Source organism: Alosa alosa, chromosome 20 (genome assembly GCF_017589495.1).
Source record: "Alosa alosa isolate M-15738 ecotype Scorff River chromosome 20, AALO_Geno_1.1, whole genome shotgun sequence".
NCBI classification, from domain to species: Eukaryota; Metazoa; Chordata; class Actinopteri; order Clupeiformes; family Clupeidae; genus Alosa; species Alosa alosa.
In genome coordinates this window covers 23,713,052-23,720,759 of record NC_063208.1, presented here as the reverse complement: position 1 = coordinate 23,720,759, position 7,708 = coordinate 23,713,052, and positions in this window count along the sequence as shown.

The following is a 7,708-nucleotide window of genomic DNA, read 5'->3' as shown; positions in this document are numbered from 1 at the left end:
ATACATGTTCATAAAAAACGATTCAGTACGATTCGATGCGATGCGATTCGATGCAATTTGATGCAGTTCAAGAATGGAAAGCATTCTGAAAGATTTTTTATCATTTGCTCAAGGTGCACATTAATTTTATATTATCAGTTATCATGGTCATGGTTGTCAATTAGGCAAAAAAATGTGTGAATATGATTATCTAAACTGAGGTTTGTTTCATATACTGTATTGAAATGAAAAAAGAATAGTCTACATTTCAGTCAAACACAGCAGCCAAATACAACATTTTTTTTTTTTAGACTTTATAGAGTTATATCTGATTGTTTTCATGGAGCTGTAGCCTTGTTGAGGTAAGACAATACCGAAATAAAATAAAACAGTGCTTAAGACACTCTTGGCCTTTTCTCATATAGCCTACAAGAATAAAATAGGCCTACATATCAATGAACTCTCTGGGTTTATTTTGTTCCAACGGTAGACCTAATGCAGAAACCTAATGCCACAAGTCTGAGTGAATATGAACAAAATAATTGGCTAATAATTTGTGCATCGTTTTAGCAAGGTCCAAATTATTATTTAACATTAAGGAAATCCCTTCATCAAACGTAAGGCTGTCGTTTCTGTTTAGTGTTTAATTTCACGCTGGATTTTGAAAAACAAAAAACTGTAAAACAAACGACCGAGTGCGAGTTGTCACGTGCTTAAGTTGCAGTAGATGTATGGGTAATGAGATCATTTGACAACTTTGGGCAATGAATGTAGCCAAAAACGAACTGCATTACCCACAATTCCGTGCCACGTATAGTTTCAAAACCGGACGTGGGATAAACGCGCTGCTTGGAACGAAATGAGAGTCTGAGCGAGCAGAAAAGGTTGTGAACCGATTCGTAACAAGTAAATCGATATAACGACCGGTTCATTTCAGTTTTATTCCGATACGGGTCTTCACGTATCGATGTAGCCGTATCTTACACGTTAAAAACGGATACCGATATGTATCAGTTAATCTTTACACCCCTAAATGGTATTAAAGTTCCCATGTTTTTTTTCTGCAACAGAATTGCAACAGATGAAGAAATAATTATGTGTCGATCTGCAAGTCATTGCATATAAAGAAGACAATGATTTTACTCAAGACAACTTTCAACAACTGTTATATTTACATTTCAATTACTAATACATCAGAAAACTTTGACAACATTTGGGAAAGATTCTTTAAAAATTATTTTACAGTTTTTTCTGATTGCTTAAGCACATTGTTTGTAACTATGGCTTTTTTTGCAAAACTCTACACACAAATAGGAAAACCTTTCACCCAATCAGCAAAACATTGTAGTTCTCTTGCAAAAGCCAACACACCTTGCTTAACTCTTCACACCTTCGTAAAAATGGTGTTTTCGTATCAAACAGTAAACACAAGCCATCACAAAAACACACTGATGGTATGAATAAAAAACACATCTGGCTTTTGCTTTCTCTGTGCACAAGGTAGACTATGTCATTTTGAGGTCATACTTTTGTCATAGTTCTGTCCAAACTTCAAGTATTGGTGTTTATACACACATCAAAACAAACACAAGTGTGTTTTTACAAGTCAAAACACAAAATAGTCATTTCACTGCAAAAAAAATTCAGTCTACATCGTGTCGTCTCTCAAAATGTCGTCTACATCACATGCAATGTCCTAGTCCGAGGCACCAGGGAAAGGCATGACATGACAATAACCCCACATGTAGACTGATTTTTTTGCTTTCTCTTCTTACCCTTCCTCTTCCCCCTCCTCATCCTCCTCCTGCTCCTCCTTGTCCTCTTCCTCTAACTTCACCTCCTTGTCCTTGTCATCCCCTCCCTCTCACTTTTTCACCTCTGCATCCTCTTCCTCTTCTTCTTCCTCCTACTTCTTCACCTCCACGTCCTATTCTTCAGCCTCCTCTAATTCTTACTCTTCTCACTCTTCCTGCTCCCTCCATTGTTGTACATAACCTGTGGCTTATTTATAGTGCTTAGGCTGATTGCAAAGTAAACTAATTATCTAATACAGTTTTAAGTGTGCCAGAGAGTTGGCAAAATAGGGTAAATAGTGAAAATAATGTGTATAGATTTGCTAGGAGTGTGTTGATCATTTGGAAATTGAGTGTAAAGCAGTGAGTTGTGTTTACAGTTCCGCAAAAAGAGTGCTGTGCAGTGGATTGTGCCTCCAGTTGTGCAAAGTGTGTGTTACAAAATTGCAATCTGAATGCAAAGCAGTGTTTGTGCTTTTAGTTTTGCGAACTTAGTGAGTGGTTTTGCTATAAGAATTGATAGTTTTAGAAATTATGCTATAAGAATGTTTTTAGAGTTTAAGCGTTCAGAAAAAACTGTAACTACAGCCCTCCATTCAAGCTTTGTTCAAAAGACTACAATCTGTCAAGAGTCTTTCCCAAATCTTGTCAAAGTTTTCTAGTGTAAGGATGGCTTACAGTTTTTTCTGAATGCTTAAACACATTTTTTGTAACTATGGCTTTTTTTGCAAAACTCTACAGACAAATGGCAAAACCACTCACTGAGTTCGCAAAACTACAGTTTTTTCTGAATGCTTAAACACATTTTTTGTAACTATGGCTTTTTTTGCAAAACTCTACACACAAATGGCAAAACCACTCACTGAGTTCGCAAAACTAAAAGCACAAACACTGCTTTGCACTCAGTTTTTAATTTTGTAACACACACTTTGCACAACTGTAGGCACAATGGCTATTATTTACACTATTTTGCCAACTCTCTGGCACACTTTCTCATGTGAAAACTGTTTTAGATAATTAGTTCACTTTGCAATCAGCCTAAGCACTATAAATAAGCCACAGGTAATGTACAATGGGTATGATGGAGTGAGCAGGAAGAGTGAGAAGAGAAAAAAACAGACAAAAAAACAGTCTACATGTGGGGATATTGTCATGTCAGGCCTGGATACGTCATTCCAGAATATATTTTTCCCGGTGCCTTGGACTAGGACATTGCATGTGATGTAGACAGAATTTTGAGAGAGACGACCCGATGTAGACTGATTTGTTGATAGACACACTTGTGTTTGTTTTGATGTGTGTAAATGAACACTAATACTTGAAGTTGGGATCCCTGTATGTTTACAGAACTATGACAAAAGTATGACCTCAAACTGACATAGTCTACCTTGTGCACAGAGAAAGCAAAAGCCAGATGTGTTTTTTATTCATACCATCAGTGTGTTGTTGGCACATTGTGTGCTTACTATTGTGATGGCTTGTGTTTACTGTTAGATATACGAAAACACCATTTTTACGAAGGTGTGAAGAGTTAAGCAAGGTGTGTTAGCTTTTGCAAGAGAACTACAATGTTTTGCTGATTGGGTGAGAGGTTTTGCCATTTGTGTGTAGAGTTTTGCAAAAAAAAGCCATAGTTACAAAAAATGTGCTTAAGCAATCAGAAAAAACTGTAAAAGCACAAACACTGCTTTGCACTCAGTTTGCAATTTTGTAACACACACTTTGCACAACTGTAGGCACAATGGCTATTATTTACACTATTTTGCCAACTCTCTGGCACACTTTCTCATGTGAAAACTGTTTTAGATAATTAGTTCACTTTGCAATCAGCCTAAGCACTATAAATAAGCCACAGGTAATGTACAATGGGTACAATAGAGGGAGCAGGAAGAGTGAGAAAAGTAAGAATTAGAGGAGGCTGAAGAATAGGACGTGTAGGTGAAGAAGTAGGAGGAAGAAGAGGAGGAAGAGGATGCGGAGGTGAAGAAGTGAGAGGGAGAGAATGACAAGGACAAGGAGGTGAAGTTAGAGGAAGAGGACAAGAAGGAGCAAGAGGAGGATGGGGAGGGGGAGGAGGAAGGGTAAGAAGAGGAAGAAAAAGCCCTTTACAGGCAAAAAAAAACAGTCTACATGTGGGGATGTTGTCATGTCAGGCCTGGATACGTCATTCCAGAATATATTTTCCCCGGTGCCTTGGACTAGGACATTGCATGTGATGTAGACGAAATTTTGAGAGAGACGACCCGATGTAGACTGATTTGTTTTGTCTCAGTGAAATGCTATTTTGTGTTTTGACTTGGAAAAACACACTTGTGTTGTTTTTTGATGTGTGTAAATACAGTAAACAGTAATACTTGAAGTTTGGATCCCTGTATGTTTACAGAACTATGACAAAAGGATGACCTCAAACTGACATAGTCTACCTTGTGCACAGAGAAAGCAAAAGCCAGATGTGTTTTATATTCATACCATCAGTGTGTTGTTGGCACATTGTGTGCTTACTATTGTGATGGCTTGTGTTTACTGTTAGATACGAAAACACCATTTTTACGAAGGTGTGAAGAGTTAAGCAAGGTGTGTTAGCTTTTGCAAGAGAACTACAATGTTTTGCTGATTGGGTGACAGGTTTTGCCATTTGTGTGTAGAGTTTTGCAAAAAAAAAGCCATAGTTACAAAAAATGTGCTTAAGCAATCAGAAAAAACTGTAAGATGCAAACTGGGATCTGCTTCACCTGCACTTCTACTTAGTTTGTCTAAGTTTGTCAGTAAGTGTCTAACTCAATAGAAAGAAACGGGATAGTGCAACACTGCTTGCTGACCAGAAGATGTCGCTACCATCTTACAGTTTTTTCTGAATGCTTACAGTTTTTTCTGAATGCTTAAACACATTTTTTGTAACTATGGCTTTTTTTGCAAACTCTACACACAAATGGCAAAACCACTCACTGAGTTTGCAAAACTAAAAGCACAAACGCTGCTTTGCACTCAGTTTGCAATTTTGTAACACACACTTTGCACAACTGTAGGCACAATGGCTATTATTTACACTATTTTGCCAACTCTCTGGCACACTTTCTCATGTGAAAACTGTTTTAGATAATTAGTTCACTTTGCAATCAGCCTAAGCACTATAAATAAGCCACAGGTAATGTACAATGGGTACGATGGAGTGAGCAGGAAGAGTGAGAAGAGAAAAAAACAGACAAAAAATCAGTCTACATGTGGGGATATTGTCGTGTCAGGCCTGGATTCGTCATTCCAGAATATATTTTTCCCAGTGCCTTGGACTAGGACATTGCATGTGATGTAGACAGAATTTTGAGAGAGACGACCCGATGTAGACTGATTTGTTTTGTCTCAGTGAAATGCTATTTTGTGTTTTGACTTGGAAAAACACACTTGTGTTTGTTTTGATGTGTGTAAATAAACACTAGTACTTGAAGTTGGGATCCCTGTATGTTTACAGAACTATGACAAAAGTATGACCTCAAACTGACATAGTCTACCTTGTGCACAGAGAAAGCAAAAGCCAGATGTGTTTTATATTCATACCATCAGTGTGTTGTTGGCACATTGTGTGCTTACTATTGTGATGGCTTGTGTTTACTGTTAGATCTGAAAACACCATTTTTTTACGAAGGTGTGAAGAGTTAAGCAAGGTGTGTTAGCTTTTTGCAAGAGAACTACAATGTTTTGCTGATTGGGTGAGAGGTTTTGCCATTTTGTGTAGAGTTTTGCAAAAAAGCCATAGTTACAAAAAAAAAAATGTGCTTAAGCAATCAGAAAAACTGTAAACACAACTGTGATTCTTATAGCACAATTTCTAAAACTATTAATACTTATAGCAAAACCACTCACTGAGTTCGCAAAACTAAAAGCACAAACACTGCTTTGCACTCAGTTTGTAATTTTTTAACACACACTTTGCACAACTGTAGGCACAATTCACTGCACAGGACTCTTTTTGCTGAACTGTAAACACAACTCACTGCTTTACTCTCAATTTCCAAATGATCAACACACTCCTGGCAAATCATACACATGTATGGCTATTATTTACACTATTTTGCCAACTCTCTGGCACACTTTCTCATGTGAAAACTGTTTTAGATAATTAATTTACTTTGCAATCAGCCTAAGCACAATAAATAAGCCACAGGTAATGTGCAATGGGTACAATGGAGGGAGCAGGAAGAGTGGGAAGAGAAAGAAATAGCCCTTTTACAGACAAAAAAACAGTCTACATGTGGGGGTATTGTCATGTCAGGCCTGGATACGTCATCCCAGAATATATTTTTCCTATTTGGACTAGGGCATTGCATGTGATGTAGACGAAATTTTGAGAGAGACGACCCGATGTAGAATTGTTTTGTCTCAGTGAAATTGCTATTTTGTGTTTTGACTTGGAAAAACACACTTGTGTTTGTTTTGATGTGTGTAAATAAACACCAATACTTGAAGTTTAGATCCCTGTATGTTTACAGAACTAGGCTATTCCTGAATCATCTGAAAAGACTGTTGACTGTGTAGTACTGAACTGTGGAGTTAGACAAGTCAAGTCAGTTTATTTATTTATATAGCACATTTCATATGGCATACATAGACACAATGTGCTTTGACAACTAAACGGGACTTAATATTATATTTGTGCTCAGCATTTAGGGCAGTTAAGAAAAGGGGTATTGATAATGCAATATGTACCCTCTAGCATAACCCCTCCCCTTGAGAGCTAGCAGAGGTGGAATGTAACTCATTCCTTCACGACAGGTGATCATTACAGTTTTTTCTGAATGCTTAAACACAACTGTGATTCTTATAGCACAATTTCTAAAACTATTAATACTTATAGCAAAACCACTCACTGAGTTCGCAAAACTAAAAGCACAAACACTGCTTTGCACTCAGTTTGCAATTTTGTAACACACACTTTGCACAACTGTAGGCACAATTCACTGCACCTACACTATTTTGCCAACTCTCCGGCACACTTTCTCATGTGAAAACTGTTTTAGATAATTAGTTCACTTTGCAACAATCAGCCTAAGCACTATAAATAAGCCACAGGTAATGTACAATGGGTACAATGGAGGGAACAGGAAGAGTGAGAAGAGAAAAAATAGCTCTTTCACAGCCAAAAAAAAAAACAGTCTACATGTGGGGATATTGTCATGTCAGGCCTGGATACGTCATTCCAGAATATATTTTTCCCGGTGCCTTGGACTAGGACATTGCATGTGATGTAGACAGAATTTTGAGAGAGACGACCCGATGTAGACTGATTTGTTTTGTCTCAGTGAAATTGACAATAACCCCACATGTAGACTGATTTTTTTGCCTGTAAAAGGGCTATTTCTTTCTCTTCTTACAGTAATTTCCTCTTCCCCCTCCTCGTCCTCCTCTTGCTCCTCCTTGTCCTCTTCCTCTAACTTCACCTCCTTGTCCTTGTCATCCTCTCCCTTTCATTTCTTCACCTCCGCATCCTCTTCCTCATCTTCTTCCTCCTACTTCACCTCCATGTCCTATTCTTCAGCCTCCTCTAATTCTTACTTTTCTCACTCTTCCTGCTCCCTCCATTGTACCCATTGCACATTACCTGTGGCTTATTTATAGTGCTTAGGCTGATTGCAAAGTGAACTAATTATCTAAAACAGTTTTCACATGAGAAAGTGTGCCAGAGAGTTGACAAAATAGTGTAAATAATGTGTATAGATTTGCTAGGAGTGTGTTGATCATTTGGAAATTGAGCGTAAAGCAGTGCGTTGTGTTTACAGTTCCGCAAAAAGAGTGCTGTGCAGTGGATTGTGCCTCCAGTTGTGCAAAGTGTGTGTTACAAAATTGCAAACTGAGTGCAAAGCAGTGTTTGTGCTTTTAGTTTTGCGAACTCAGTGAGTGGTTTTGCTATAAGAATTAATAGTTTTACAAATTGTGCTATAAGA